We start from the raw sequence: 17,008 nt of genomic DNA, 5'->3' as shown, positions 1-17,008 counted from the left end.
CTCAGGGCCATCTGCATATCCATCTGCTCTGCATCTCCATCTGCATCTTCATCTCCATCTGCATCTCCATCTGCATCTCTATCTGCATCTGCATCTCCATCTCTATCTCCATCTTCATCTCCATCTCCATCTGCATCTTCATCTCCATCTGCATCTCCATCTGCATCTCTATCTGCATCTGCATCTCTATCTCCATCTTCATCTCCATCTCCATCTTCATCTGCACCTCCATCTGCATCTTCATCTCCATCTGCATCTCCATCTTCATCTCTATCTGCATCTCCATCTCCTCTGCATCTTCATCTCCATCTGCATCTTCATCTTCATCTCCATCTGCATCTCCATCTCTATCTCCATCTTCATCTCCATCTGCTGCATCATCTCCATCTGCATCTCCATCTCATCTCCATCTCCATCTGCATCTCCATCTCATCTCCATCTCCATCTTCATCTGCATCTCCATCTGCATCTTCATCTCTATCTGCATCTCCATGTACTCTGCATCTTCATCTCCATCTGCATAACCATCTCCATCTCCTCTGCATCTTCATCTCCATCTGCATCTTCATCTGCATCTTCATCTCCATCTGCATCTCCTCTGCATCTTCATCTCCATCTGCATCTTCATCTCCATCTGCATCTCCTCTGCATCTTCATCTCCATCTGCATCTTCATCTCCATTTCCATCTGCATCTCCATCTGCATCTGCATCTTCATCTGCATCTCCATCTGCATCTCCATCTCCATCTGCATCTTCATCTGCATCTCCATCTGCATCTCCATCTCCATCTCCTCTGCATCTTCATCTCCATCTCCATCTCCATCTCCATCTCCATCTCCTCTGCATCTTCAGCTCCATCTGCATCTCCATCTCCATCTCCTCTGCATCTTCATCTCCATCTGCATCTTCATCTTCATCTCCATCTGCTCTGCATCTCCATCTCCATCTGCATCTCCATCTGCTCTGCATCTCCATCTGCATCTTCATCTCCATCTGCATCTCCATCTGCATCTGCATCTCCATCTCCATCTCCTCTGCATCTTCAGCTCCATCTGCATCTCCATCTTCATCTCCATCTGCATCTTCATCTTCATCTCCATCTCCATCTGCATCTCCATCTCCATCTGCATCTCCATCTGCATCTGCATCTCCATCTGCATCTTCATCTCCATCTGCATCTCCATCTGCATCTGCATCTCCATCTCCATCTCCTCTGCATCTTCAGCTCCATCTGCATCTCCATCTCCATCTCCTCTGCATCTTCATCTCCATCTGCATCTTCATCTTCATCTCCATCTGCTCTGCATCTCCATCTCCATCTGCATCTCCATCTGCTCTGCATCTCCATCTGCATCTTCATCTCCTCTGCATCTTCATCTCCTCTGCATCTTCATCTCCCTCTGCATCTCCATCTCCATCTCCTCTGCATCTCCATCTCCATCTGCTCTGCATCTCCATCTGCTCTGCATCTCCATCTGCATCTTCATCTCCCTCTGCATCTTCATCTCCTCTGCATCTCCATCTCCTCTGCATCTCCATCAGCTCTGCATCTTCATCTCCTCTGCATCTTCATCTCCTCTGCATCTTCATCTCCTCTGCATCTCCATCTCCTCTGCATCTCCATCTCCATCTGCATCTGCATCTTCATCTCCATCTGCTCTGCATCTCCATCTCCATCTGCATCTCCATCTGCTCTGCATCTTCATCTCCTCTGTATCTCCTCTGCATCTCCATCTCCTCTGCATCTCCATCTCCTCTGCATCTCCATCAGCTCTGCATCTTCATCTCCTCTGCATCTCCATCTCCTCTGCATCTTCATCTCCATCTGCATCTTCATCTCCATCTGCTCTGCATCTCCATCTCCATCTGCATCTCCATCTGCTCTGCATCTCCATCTGCATCTTCATCTCCCTCTGCATCTTCATCTCCTCTGTATCTCCTCTGCATCTCCATCTCCTCTGCATCTCCATCTGCTCTGCATCTCCATCTGCTCTGCATCTTCATCTCCTCTGCATCTTCATCTCCCTCTGCATCTCCATCTCCTCTGCATCTTCATCTCCCTCTGCATCTTCATCTCCTCTGCATCTCCATCTCCTCTGCATCTCCATCAGCTCTGCATCTTCATCTCCTCTGCATCTCCATCTCCTCTGCATCTCCATCTCCATCTGCATCTTCATCTCCATCTGCTCTGCATCTCCATCTCCATCTGCATCTCCATCTGCTCTGCATCTTCATCTCCTCTGTATCTCCTCTGCATCTCCATCTCCTCTGCATCTCCATCTCCTCTGCATCTCCATCTGCTCTGCATCTTCATCTGCATCTTCATCTCCCTCTGCATCTTCATCTCCTCTGTATCTCCTCTGCATCTCCATCTCCTCTGCATCTCCATCTCCTCTGCATCTCCATCTCCTCTGCATCTCCATCTGCTCTGCATCTTCATCTCCATCTCCATCTGCATCTCCATCTCCTCTGCATCTTCATCTCCATCTGCATCTCCATCTCCTCTGCATCTTCATCTCCATCTGCATCTTCATCTCCATCTGCTCTGCATCTCCATCTGCATCTCCATCTCCTCTGCATCTTCATCTCCATCTGCATCTTCATCTCCATCTGCTCTGCATCTCCATCTGCATCTTCATCTCCCTCTGCATCTTCATCTCCTCTGCATCTTCATCTCCATCTGCATCTTCATCTCCATCTCCATCTGCATCTTCATCTCCATCTGCATCTCCATCTGCTCTGCATCTTCATCTCCTCTGCATCTTCATCTCCTCTGCATCTTCATCTCCATCTCCATCTCCATCTCCATCTGCTCTGCATCTCCATCTCCATCTCCATCTCCATCTGCTCTGCATCTTCATCTGCTCTGCATCTTCATCTCCACCTGCATCTCCATCTCCATCTCCTCTGCATCTTCATCTCCATCTGCATCTCCATCTGCATCTCCATCTCCATCTCCTCTGCATCTTCATCTCCATCTGCATCTTCATCTCCATCTCCATCTTCATCTCCATCTCCATCTGCTCTGCATCTTCATCTGCTCTGCATCTTCATCTTCATCTCCACCTGCATCTCCATCTCCATCTCCATCTCCTCTGCATCTTCATCTCCATCTGCATCTCCATCTGCATCTCCATCTCCATCTCCTCTGCATCTCCATCTCCATCTCCTCTGCATCTTCATCTCCATCTCCATCTGCATCTTCATCTCCATCTGCATCTTCATCTTCATCTCCATCTGCTCTGCATCTCCATCTCCATCTGCATCTCCATCTGCATCTTCATCTCCTCTGCATCTTCATCTCCCTCTGCATCTCCATCTCCTCTGCATCTCCATCTGCTCTGCATCTCCTCTGCATCTTCATCTTCATCTCCATCTCCATCTTCATCTTCATCTCCATCTCCATCTCCATCTCCATCTGCATCTCCATCTGCATCTTCATCTGCATCTGCATCTCCATCTGCATCTTCATCTCCATCTCCATCTCCATCTCCATCTGCATCTCCATCTGCATCTTCATCTCCATCTGCATCTCCATCTCCTCTGCATCTTCATCTCCATCTGCATCTGCATCTCCATCTGCATCTTCATCTCCATCTCCTCTGCATCTTCATCTCCATCTGCATCTTCATCTCCATCTCCATCTGCATCTTCATCTCCATCTGCATCTGCATCTCCATCTGCATCTTCATCTCCATCTCCATCTGCATCTCCATCTCCATCTGCATCTCCATCTGCATCTTCATCTCCATCTGCATCTCCATCTCCTCTGCATCTCCTCTGCATCTTCATCTCCATCTCCATCTGCATCTCCATCTGCATCTCCATCTGCATCTTCATCTCCATCTCCATCTGCATCTTCATCTCCATCTGCATCTGCATCTGCATCTCCATCTGCATCTTCATCTCCATCTCCATCTGCATCTCCATCTGCATCTTCATCTCCATCTGCATCTCCATCTCCTCTTCATCTCCTCTGCATCTTCATCTCCATCTCCATCTGCATCTCCATCTTCATCTCCATCTGCATCTCCATCTGCATCTCCATCTCCTCTGCATCTTCATCTGCTCTGCATCTTCATCTTCATCTGCATCTTCATCTCCTCTGCATCTTCATCTCCTCTGCATCTTCATCTCCTCTGCATCTTCATCTCCATCTCCATCTGCATCTTCATCTCCATCTGCATCTCCATCTCCATCTGCATCTGCATCTCCATCTCCATCTCCTCTGCATCTTCATCTTCATCTGCATCTGCATCTTCATCTCCTCTGCATCTTCATCTCCATCTCCATCTCCATCTGCATCTTCATCTCCATCTGCATCTCCATCTCCATCTCCTCTGCATCTTCATCTGCTCTGCATCTTCATCTCCATCTGCATCTTCATCTCCATCTGCATCTCCATCTCCATCTCCATCTCCTCTGCATCTTCATCTGCTCTGCATCTTCATCTTCATCTGCATCTTCATCTCCTCTGCATCTTCATCTCCTCTGCATCTTCATCTCCTTGCATCTTCATCTCCTCTGCATCTCCATCTGCATCTCCATCTTCATCTGCTCTGCATCTGCATCTGCATCTTCATCTCCCTCTGCATCTCCTCTGCATCTCCATCTGCTCTGCATCTTCATCTCCATCTTTGTGAGCCTCTTCCTTCTTTCTGTTGGCTGAGAAGAAGTCAAATGAGAATGAATATTTGATTGTGTTAATTAGACCTATGTCAAAAATGCTGCTGCACTGCTAAACACTGGTAACACTGGTAACTGGATGCTATTTAGTTATTTAATATGTCAAATGTTTGTAAAGTCAGGTACCCTACATCCATGATATGCTCAAGGCTTACCTGATTGAATTATGTTCTAATATTTAATTTTCAGCTGCTGCCACGTTCTTTTAATGCCTGCAATTAAAATTAGGTTGAATAACATACTGTTCTTCCAGTTTCACCTCTGATAACAGTTGGGTAAGTTACTCTAAAATAGTTATTAATTACTAACTACAAATGACATCTTCAACAGTGTAATTAGATTAATGAAATAATTACTATCTCTAGAAAGTATTGGTCTACTTATTACTAATTACTTTATAAATCCCATATCAACCTCAACCACTTGAACAATACAAAAAGAGACAAAACTGCACTTTTAATGCTTTCAAATTAACAATATACAATTGCATGAATTATTCTTGAATTGACCAAAGTGTGTAGAGGGAGAAGGTTACATTAAAAGTATACCTTTTAAAAATGTTACGTTAAATCGACTATTGTTTTATACAGAATTGTTCTATGCAGTATTTAATGCAATAACATCATATTTTACTTTATATTACAGACGAATTAAGAGTAATCCCTTTAAAAAACTAAACTAATTACACCCAACACTGTATAACAGTAATTAAAATGTAAACTTACACAATGACTCGAGCAACTATTTTCTCCCAAACTAACTCTCTAGATCGCCGCTGTTGCCGTGTTGCTTAAAAAAATTTGTTTGCGTAATGAGAAATATGCAGACCTCTTTTTGTCTGGCGCTGTTGCCATGGTGACTCATAATATCTGCGCTCCATTGATAATGGCTTTTTATAGTTGTGGTGCACGCGCTTAACTCCGAGTCAGTCAACTTAAGGTGATGATACACAGGGCAACTTTTTGAGCAATGTTGCTGGGCAATGTTGCTGTCAACGGCTAACCACGTGAGACACAGGGCTCACGACCGATCTAAATTATCCAGATAGAAATTTATTGCTCATTTTCAATGGGAAAGTCCCCAAGCAACAATCACTCGGCAAGATTGCCCAGCAACATTGCTCAAAAAGTTGCCCTGTGTATCATCACCTTTAGAGTTGATTGAACTAACTAATTTCAGCTGTTCTGTAACCGAAAACTCAGAGTTTCCCATCTCAGGGTAAGTCAACTCAGAACTCAGAGTTGGTTGAACTTCCTTATTGAAACGGGGAGGTTAACAAAGTCCTTATGAAGTAAAGCGATGCATTCGTGTAAGAAAAATGTCAATATTTAAATCTTTATTGACTAATTAACAAGCTTCCGGCAGACAATCAGGGAACAATTGCATTCGGGCCGCTGCAAACGATCCCAGCAGTGAGAAGCTCAAACCATTCATAACCTGGGGCCCGTTTCAATAAGGAGGTTCAACCAACTCTGAGTCAAAACTTGAACTCTGAGTTGACTTACCCTGAGATGGGAACCTAGACAGCAACTTAGTGTCGGCCCAGATTAGGCCCACATCTAGTAAGTGTGAAATCCACATGTACCAGATGCGGGCCGGATCAGGGCCGACACTAAGTTGCTGTCTGGGAAACTCTTGAGTTTTCGGTTACAGAACAGCTGAAATGAGTTAGTTCAATCAACTCTAAGTTGACTGACTCTGAGTTAAGCGCGTGCACCACAACTATAAAAAGCCATTATCAATGGAGCGAGTCACCATGGCAACAGCGCCAGACAAAAAGAGGAATTACTGTTATACAGTGTTGGGTGTAAATAATTACCAATTATCTAAATATTGTAATTTAATTAAAGGGATTACTCTTAATTCTTCTTTAATTTAAAATAAAATCTGATGTAAGTGCATCAAATACTGCATTGACTATAGAACAATTCTGTATAAAACAATAGTGGATTAAACATACATTTTTAAAAGGCATATTTTTAATGTTACCTTCTCCCTCTACACACTTTGGTCAATTCAAGAATAATTCATGCAATTGTATATTGTTAATTTGATAGCATTAAAAGTGCAGTTTCCTGTCTCTCCTTGTATTGTTCAAGTGGTTGAGGTTGATATGGGATTTAGTAATTAGTAATAATAAGTAGACCAATACTTTCTAAAGATAGTAATTATTACATGAATCTTATAGCGGCACATAAAAAACAAACCAAAAACCGCTAAGGAGCTGAGTGGAGGAATGACTTCTGTGACGCGTTTATCCATGAAGCTTGCATGTTGTTTTATTTTGTACAGGCTTCACGTTTGCACGTTTGCACGGTCAACAAAATATGTGCTCCAGCACTCACCCCCATTCTTCCATATGAACACACACACACAACAGGTGTTTTAACCCCACTTAATTAATGACACTCCCATTATAGTTTGGTCACATGACTTTCCCATTACATGGCTCCTACATACCAGCCCTTAATTATTATAAATCGATAATTATATTAAATACACATAGGAGACATTTATAAATAAATCTCAAAATACAAAAAACATTTTTTTTACATCAATCATAAATGTTTGCACATTTACAATACATCAATTATTCAGTACTGAGTCCTTGTAAAGTCCATAACAGTGTCAGCACAGAGTGAATTTACAAATCGATGCAAGGTGAGAAATATGTGGTGTGTCAATGTGATAAGTGTGATAAGTCCATGTCTGTGTTAAAAGGTAATTCTCTTTCAAGGAAAACGTCACATATCCACCTCTTGCAGAAGGCAGATTTTTGTCACTGGTCTATTTAAACAGTTTGTCTTGGTCTTAAGTCTCACTTGACGAACAAAGCCTTGATTATCTGGGAATGTCTGAATCACTTTTCCAGTTATCCATGAATTACGTGGTGCTGAATCATCAACCAAAAGCACGATATCACCTGGAACGAAGTTGCGAGATGGAGCTGACCATTTTTGCCGCTCTTGCAGTTGAGGCAAGTACTCCTTTGTCCATCGTTTCCAGAACAGGTCTGATATATATTGCACCTGTTTCCATCGACGACGAGCATATATATCCTCCTTTTGAAAGACCCCTGGTGGCAATGATGGGGTAGTCTTTAACAGCAGCAAATGATTGGGTGTCAGTGCTTCCAAATCATTTGTGTCAGTAGATTCCTTAGTAATGGGACGTCCATTAATAATTGCTTCAGCTTCACATAGAACTGTATGAAGACCTTCTTCGTCAAGGTTTTGTGTTCTTAAGGTGGCATTAAGTACTTTTCTTACAGACCTGATCATTCTTTCCCATATGCCTCCGTGATGTGAACCAGTGGGGGGATTAAAAATCCACTTTATTCCCTTCTGCAGAAGCATGTTGTTGATCTGAGATTGGTTCCAGCATTCAATAGCTTGCCTTAACTCGCGTTCCGCTCCATGAAAATTTGTACCATTGTCAGATTGCATTTCCAAGACCTGTCCACGTCTTGCGATAAATCGTCGTAGTGCATTAATAAAGGAATCAGTATCCAATGATTGTACCACTTCAATATGAATAGCACGAATGGCTAGACATGTGAAGATAACTCCGTATCTCTTCACAATACTTCTCCTGCTCTTAATTTCAAAGGGTCCAAAACAGTCGACTCCGACGTATGTAAATGGAGGTTTATCTGGAGATACTCTATTCGGAGGTAGGTTTGCCATCTGTTGATGCCCTGGAGCTGCTTGCAAACGCTTGCAGATCACACACTTGGACAATATCTTCCTTATGGCTCCACTGGCGCCAGGTATCCAGTACCTCTGATGCAACCTTGATAGCATATAGTTTCGACCACCATGACCCACCTCTTGATGTATATGTTTAAGAATGAGGTCTGAGATGTGAAAATCCTTAGCAAGTATAACAGGATGTTTTGTCTCTTCAGGCAAAACAGCCCTACTCAAACGTCCACCGACTCTTAAAACACCTTCTTCAAGGATGGGATTGAGCTTATAAATGTGACTGTTCTTTTTCACATTTTCTCCCTTTTGCAAGCTTGAGATTTCATCAGAGTATCTTTTTCTTTGGCAGTAACGAATTACCTCTAATTCAGCTTTCTTTAGCTCTACCACGGAAAGCTCACTTTTGGCACATTGTGCCTTGATTTTCTCCATTTCCTCTTTCAAATGTTGTGTTTGTTGGTTTTCGTCTATGCAAGATTGTATTAAAGACATACCCAGTAATTTCCTCTTCTGGCTTAGATTGAGGAGTAATTGCTTAAATCTGAGGATCCAAGCCACTGACTGCTTCAAAAGGGTCCAAGAGGAGAAATACTGGATGAAGTATGTTGTAACATCCATATTCTCTTCTATTTGTACAGCATTGACTGTGACACTTGATTTTATCTCTGGATCATCTAGTGAACATTCCCCCAGGTCGATAGGATTAACTGGCCACTCCTGTTCAGGCGAAAGAAGAAACTGAGGTCCAAGCACCCAATTCTTGTTCTTCAGGAATGATTCCACTCTCAACCCTCTAGAAGCTATATCTGCTGGATTAATTGCAGTGTTCACATACCGCCATTGTGATGATTGAGACACCTTTAGGATTTCGGAAACTCTGTTGGCGACAAATGTTTTGTACCTAGAGACTTCGTTTTTGATATATTTAAGTACAGAAGTACTGTCAGTCCAGAAGACAGAGTCTTGAAAGTCCATGCACAATTCCAATCTCCACATTGAATCCATTCGACTTGCCAGTGTTGCAGCAGTAAGTTCCATTCGAGGGATAGACACCAGCTTCAAAGGAGCTACTCTAGCTTTCCCCATTACAAAGGCGACGTGCGCTTGTGAGTCAACATTATGCAAAAGCAGATACGAAACTACTCCATAACCATCTTCACTTGCGTCGGAAAAGTGGTGTAATTGTGCTGTGCTCACTTCTCCGAAACCCGTTGGTTTGAAACATCTATCGATTTTGAAGTTTTCCAATTCACGCAATCCGTCCAACCACTTGATCCACTCCTGAGCATTTGAAGCAGGAATAATTTCATCCCAGCCTAGTTTCTTCCTGCACAAATCTTGCAAGATCTTTTTTGCATATAAAATCACAGGAGACAAGATTCCTAAAGGATCATAGACAGAACTCATGGTAGCCAGGATCCCTCTTTTGGTCAGAGGTCTTTGCTGCAACACAATCTTAAACTTGAAGGCATCAGATTGTATGCACCATTGTACTCCCAGCACTCTTTCCACTGGAAGTAAATCTTGGTCCAAATCCAAATCCTTCACATTGTTTGCTCTTAATTCCTCTGGAATTTTTGCCAGAACATCTCGATTGTTACTTATCCATTTTGTCAATGAAAAACCTCCTTTCCCACAAATAGCAACAAGGTCGTGATACAGAGAAACAGCCTTCTCATCTGAATTTACTGACAACAGACAGTCATCCACATAAAAACAATGCAAGATTGCTTCAATTACTTCCTTGCTGAAGTCTTTGTTGTCTTCAGCACACCTTCTGAGGGCAAAATTTGCACAACTGGGTGATGAAGTAGCTCCAAAGAGATGCACAACCATACGATGCTCAACCAGGTTTTGAGTAAGGTCACCATCAGGCCACCAAAGAAATCTCAGCATATCTGCATCATCTTTTGGCACCCTCACCTGATGAAACATGGCTTCAATATCTGCTGTGATCACAACTCTTTCCTTCCTGAATCTAGATATCACTCCAATCAATGAACTGGTGAGATCTGGACCCTGTAACAGTTGGGTATTCAAAGACATCCCTCGAAATGTAGCAGCACAGTCAAATACAACCCGGAGCTTTCCTTTTCGTGGGTGATGGACACCGTGATGGGGTATGTACCATACCTTCCCGTCGCTACGTCCTAAGTCCTCCGTTGGCACTCTCTCTGCGTAACCTTTAGAAATAAGGTCTTTCATGAAAACAGAATATTCAGAATGAAACGAAACATCCTTTTTCAACCTTTTCTTTAGGTTCAGAGCACGCTGTTCCGCAATTGTTCTGTTGTCTGGCATACAAACATTTTTCTTCCTCAAAGGTAAGCCAATTGAATAATGACCATCTACAAGCTTTAATGAGTCTTTTACCATCTCAATGAACTTGTGATCTTCTCTTGAAAACCCAACTTGTTCGTTTTTGTTACACTCAGGAAAATCAACCTTGAATTGTTGTTGCCAAAGCTCTCCCAAGTTTGAAACTGAAATCCGGTTAACTGTAACATCAGGATACTCAAAGGCAGACTGGTCACCACCATCGCCTCTTAGTGGACCATTTACGGTCCATCCCAACCTGGTCTTAATTGCATATGGTCCATTATTGACACTGCAGATCACTTGAATTGGCTCCATAACCCTTGGGGCATTGATTCCTATAAGCAATTCAACCTCAGAGTCAATTTCAGGTAGAGTCACATGTTTCAGATGTGGCCATCTCTTTAGATCCTTTTGTCGTGGGATGTTTCCACTATGCACAGGCATGGTATTTTGTGTATAGGCATCAGGCAACTCCCAAAAGTCATCTTTGTTCAAACCAGCCACCTCTAATCCAGAAACAACGTGGGTAGTTGTGACTTTCTCCTGTCCCATAGTACGCAAGAGAATATTAGTCTTTTTACCTGAAAGACCAAGTCTGTTCATCAGTGCAGGTGTACAAAATACTGCAGTGCTACCTTGATCCAGAAAAGCATAAGTAATCGCAGTCTTATTTCCTTTTTTAGATTTCACTTGTACAGGAACTATGGAAAGTTTACATTCAAATTCACCAGCCCCAATAAATCCACTGGACTCAACAGATTCCGGAACACTGCCCATTACAGTGTCCATTTGTCTCCTGATGGGTTTTGAATCGATCTCCTTTTCTCTTGGGTAGATGTGAAGTATACTTGGGTGCCTAAGATTACACACTTTACATGAAAGGCGATTTCTACAATCTCTACTGATGTGCCCTGTGCACATACAGCCAAAACAAACACCATTCTCTTTTAAGAACGTAATCTTCTCACCATGACTCCTCTTTTCCAATAGAGGGCACATATCCAGAGCATGTCCACGTCTACAAAACAAACAACTCTTGTTGCTGGGTGAAACGATATCTTTTTTGCTGGTTCCAATTTCTGATTTATTTTCCATTGCTGTAACGGTAGTAGCAAAACTGCTTCTTTTAGATTTAAGATAAGACTGAGACTTGCCTTTGTTCAACAATTTACTTCCTGTTAATGCTGGACCATCCTGTATGTCTCCGAAAACTGGATCAGTCATTATTTCAACAAAGTTAACAATGTCGCTGAAGGTAGCTCTTTGATTGACAGCTTTATTGACAGGTAGCTCTTTGATTGACACTGGTGCTGGTTGAGGAGAGAACTCCTGATATGATTGTAAAGCGCTTTGGGTGTACAGTAGTACATATGAAAGCGCTATATAAATGCCTCATTCATTCATTCATTCATTCATTCAAAGGATTTCATGAAGGCATGATATTGCAGAGGGTTTCCATCAAACACTTGAATTTCCCTTTTAGGCAAAGATGACAAACACTGTTGTTGAATCAGTAAAGATGTAATTTCATTTTGTTTATCCATAATATGGAGAACTTGATCAGTATTTCCTGGACCGGCATTCACATAACCACTCGGAATTGTTTTACTTAACTTTGAGATGTTCTGGGAATAAATTGTCTGAGAAACGTTCCCCTTGTTTGCCTTGGCACCTGCATTGCCACCATCCTTATAAGAAACAATTTGTTGCGTCTCAGCTGTAGGAGTAAATGAATTTGCATCAGCATTAAGTGTCTGTGTTGCCTGTTGTCCTTTATCAAAATAGGAATTCATTCCATCGGACCGATGAGTCACATCACTTTTAACACGATGCACACTAGAACCTTTAAGCACTTTCACTTTTGCAATAGTTGCAGCAATCTCCATTCGCAACTCAAAATCCTCTTTCTGTTTCCTTAAGTTCTGTTCCTTTTCTTCAATTGCATGTTTTTCCTTCATTAAATTTTGGCGTACCAACAAAGCTGCAATATCAGCCTCTGCCTTAATGCGGGCCGAAGTGGTTGTTGATGTAGTTGAACGTCCTGTGGCAGAATTGTGTTGACTTGATCCTTGACTTGATCCTTTACTTCCAACGTTAGAAATACTGTCACTTGGCTTTAGATCATCTTGATTATGCATGGAAATTTGAGACATATTCTGGTTTTTTAAATCATTCGAAGGGCATTCAACTGTTGCCAACTGTTGATGGTTATCGTCACTTGACTTCTCAATTCCACTTATCCATTGCTTTGTCTCTTTTATAAATGCATCACAGTGTTTATAAATGTTTGAGAACCACTCATTTTGTTTGATTTGCTCGTCAGCAGGCAATAATGGGATCACTGAATCATGAAGCTTGACTGTCTCTTTGAAAGTTTGCACCAAAGTTTCAAGTTCAGACTGTACAGCTGGAACATTCTCATTTTTCAGCATGAGTTCTTTGATGGCTGGCATTGAACTTTTAATCACATTTACATTTCTTTTTCGTTCCTTCCGAAGTTGCTCAAGTTTATAAGCCAAAGCCTTTGCTGTGAGTTGAACTTTTCTTTTACATGTGTCCTGTTCAGGTTCAACATCCGCACCCGTTTCAATCTCACTCATGATTGAAGCACGCACACCTCAGCGCGTCTGAATACGGTACGTTTAGACGCTTCCCAAAACAAGCAAACACAATCCAAAACAACGCATATCATCAGATACGTCTCACAACTCCAATAGATTCGCAAAAGCCCAACAATCTAAACAACGATTCATCAAACGCACCAACAGCGCTGCATCAATCGTAAACAAACCGCAAACAGCCAGACCATTTCAAATCATCCGCGAACACAAGCAAAGACGTAACAATCCAATGTCCTACCAGTTCAACAGCAGCAAACATATCCAAAGACGTCGGTCCTGTTGCTTTGAACGTCCAATTGTTCGATGATTGTTGTTAGCAGCAAGCATATCCACGGACTGTCCTGTTGCGTTAAAAGTTCAATGTGCAATGATCCTCATTAAAACAAGCGAGAGCAGGGCGATTCTCCGTCAGTCAGCGCTGCGCTTCCAATCCTTTCCGTCCTGTAAAAGCGTGAGGGCCTCTTCTTTGAATCCAAAGTCGACACGTTCACGTTCTCAAACAAACAATTTTGTTGACTAACTTATAGCGGCACATAAAAAACAAACCAAAAACCGCTAAGGAGCTGAGTGGAGGAATGACTTCTGTGACGCGTTTATCCATGAAGCTTGCATGTTGTTTTATTTTGTACAGGTTTCACGTTTGCACGTTTGCACGGTCAACAAAATATGTGCTCCAGCACTCACCCCCATTCTTCCATATGAACACACACACACAACAGGTGTTTTAACCCCACTTAATTAATGACACTCCCATTATAGTTTGGTCACATGACTTTCCCATTACATGGCTCCTACAAATCTAATTACACTGTTGAAGATGTCATTTGTAGTTAGTAATTAATAACTATTTTAGAGTAACTTACCCAACTGTTATAATATCAGAGGTGAAACTGGAAGAACTGTAGCCTATGTTATTCAACTTGATTTTAATTTTCATGTATAGGTGCAATCCTGCAGGCATTAAAAGCAGCTGAAAATAAAATATGTAAACATAATTCAATCAGGTAAGGCTTAAGCATGTCATGGATGTAGGCTACCTGACTTTACAAACATTTGACATATTAAATAACTAAATAGCATCCAGTGTCTATATGGCAGTGCAGCAGCATTTCTGGCTGAGGGAATTCCTTCATCAGAGCCAGTCTCTCCTCAGGATTCAAGGGCCTTCATAAAATGTAAGAGGTCTACATATGTGTTATTTTTTATATTTCCATTTTTTTTAGTTTGGGTTGGTCTTTTTCGTTGGTCCCAACAGATTCTGATGGTAATATCTGTCTTTTGGAGCCTCCTGTCCCAACAGAACCCCAGGCAGTTGTAAGTAGCCTACTCAATACACCAGACATTATGACAAATAGTAGGCCTAAACTTCATAAATAGTAGGGACACACTTCAGTGTGTAATGCCACTGAATTTGTAGAATTTGTTTAGAACTAACGGACTTGGAAAGAGTAATACAATATTTTACTCAAGTAAAAATACTATTACTTTGATAAAATTGCACTAAAAGTACCGGCCTAAAAATCTACTCAAGTAAAAGTAAAAAGTAGCTCATTTAAAATGTACTCAGAGTAAAAGTTGCTGAGTTACTTGTTTAACAGCAGGGGTGGGGGACTCTCCTGTGTAGGGTTGTATGAGAGTTTCACAGAAAATATCACGGTTTATGGTATTAAACAATTATTAAATATATATGAACTGCATTATTAAATTATGGTTATTATTATCATCAGTTAAAAAGACAGTTAAATAAATTAAACATTTGTTCAATAAAATATATCTAATCAACTAATTTCAATAATTGATTATGAATTAGATTAACAAAATATTTTTTATCATTAATAACATATTAAAATGTTCAAAAATAATTGAGTTCTATGAAATGTTTTTTATTCAGATTTTTTTAAATTTTATGATTTAATACAAATATATTTTCAAAAACGGTGGTAATCAAATAAAAGTTTAGCAAACGTTTAAATCCTTTTATTTTTTTGGCAAAGTGCTGAAAAACAGATTTAGTCAATTAAACCATGGACAAACAATATATATATATATATAACTGCTGATTCATAACTGCTTCTTGATTCTGGCACAGTTTGTGAGATTTTCTGCAAGAGTGAGTTTATCAAATTTGTAAGTATTAAAATGAGGCAAGACAATTACTTTCAATAATACAATATAAGTCACTTTAACATCTGCCACATGCACTAACGATCTGATGTAAACTGTTGTGCAAATTGCAAAACAATGTGAAACTACAAGGTTCTGTTTAGAAAGTCTTTATTGCTGAAATGACATTTCATCAGAAGTTCACGAGTCTTCAGAAGAATCAATAACAAGAATGAAACTTTCAACTCCAGTAGGCCTAATAAGCGGTGCAAATGTCCCGATCATCTGGTTAGGCTTTATTTGTGATAATGACCGGCTGACTTTACAGATTTACATCACAAAGCTGTTGTATGCCATGGTTTGTTAGTTTATCGTAGTATGTTGAATAAATTACAATACATTTGATCTTGTTGTCATCCTCCTACACCTGAAAGAATAAACAGATTTAGTTGATGTGCAGTGTGTGTCAGTCTGAGTTTGATTGTGATTACACCACCTTAATCACAGCAGAACATGATCACGTCATTGAGAGCGGTGTCGTCTCCTCCAAATCCCTGCGTTCCTTCTATCCGGGTCCTGATGCTGCAGATTCCTCTTCCTTCACACACTGGACTCCAGTTGCCCCAGGTGCGCCACTTGCTCCAGATTGGGCGGGAACCCTCCAACACAGCACCCCCACTGCATTTGAACCTGGATAAAATTCAGATGTGACAATAAAAAGTATGAATTGTGCCGTTGGATTGAATGTATGAAGTCCTTAAATGGCAAAATAAAACCAGGATGGGTAAGATGGTGTAAGAGGTTTACACTGGGTAAGAGATGTTAACTTATAGCACCACACACACACACTCACCAGGGGCCTCATGTATCAACACTGCATACGCACAAAAACACGGCGTACGTCAGCTTTCACGTTCACGGCCAGATGTACTAACAGTGAATTCTATCGCACCACCAGCTGTCAGATATTGCTTATAATTTGTAATTGATAAATTATTTGACATATTGTTGTCACACGAGTCTTATTAAAATATTCTATTATGCAATTAAGTAAGAACATAGGCTATATAAAGCATGTGCAAATTGATACAACCTGTCTAGCAATGGCAGTGCAGTGTTGGCTTAACTAGGAATAAAAAATAAACTTCATTAATTCGGTCAGTAAAGATAAAAAAGAAAGTAATATTTTTATTCAGCAAGGACACATTGAATTTGTTCAAAAGTGAGAGTAAATGCATTTATAATGTTACAAAAGATTATAAGATTTCTATATCTGTTTGATTTAAGTTTTTATTCATTAAAGAATCCTGAAAATACTATATCACGGTTTCCACACAAATATGAAGCAGAAGCACACCTGTTTTCAACACTGATAATACTCAAAAATGTTTCTTGATCATCAAATCATCATATTAGAATGATTTCTGAAGGATCATGTGACACTGAAGACTGGAGAAATGATGCTGAAAATTCAGCTTTGATCACAGGAATAAATTACACTTTCACACAGAATACATTTTCAGTGAAATTTCGTTTCTTCCTGGCTTTAGCCATATTCTTGCAGGTTTCTTTTG

The 17,008-nt window shown here is 41.0% G+C and overlaps 1 protein-coding gene and 1 pseudogene across 1 annotated transcript in view; one reads left to right on the top strand and one right to left on the bottom strand.

Moving 5' to 3' along the window:
* Positions 1–17,008, top strand: part of LOC130090409 (vitelline membrane outer layer protein 1-like) — a 115,876-nt gene that overhangs the window by 68,982 nt on the left and 29,886 nt on the right. The gene's annotated exons all lie outside the window — the stretch shown is intronic.
* Positions 1–17,008, bottom strand: part of LOC130090394 (vitelline membrane outer layer protein 1-like) — a 126,468-nt pseudogene that overhangs the window by 101,591 nt on the left and 7,869 nt on the right.

This window comes from Rhinichthys klamathensis, unplaced genomic scaffold (genome assembly GCF_029890125.1).
Source record: "Rhinichthys klamathensis goyatoka isolate OS25496 unplaced genomic scaffold, OSU_Roscu_1.1 h1tg000143l_1, whole genome shotgun sequence".
Lineage (NCBI taxonomy): Eukaryota > Metazoa > Chordata > Actinopteri > Cypriniformes > Leuciscidae > Rhinichthys > Rhinichthys klamathensis.
This window is presented reverse-complemented; position numbering and strand designations above follow the sequence as displayed.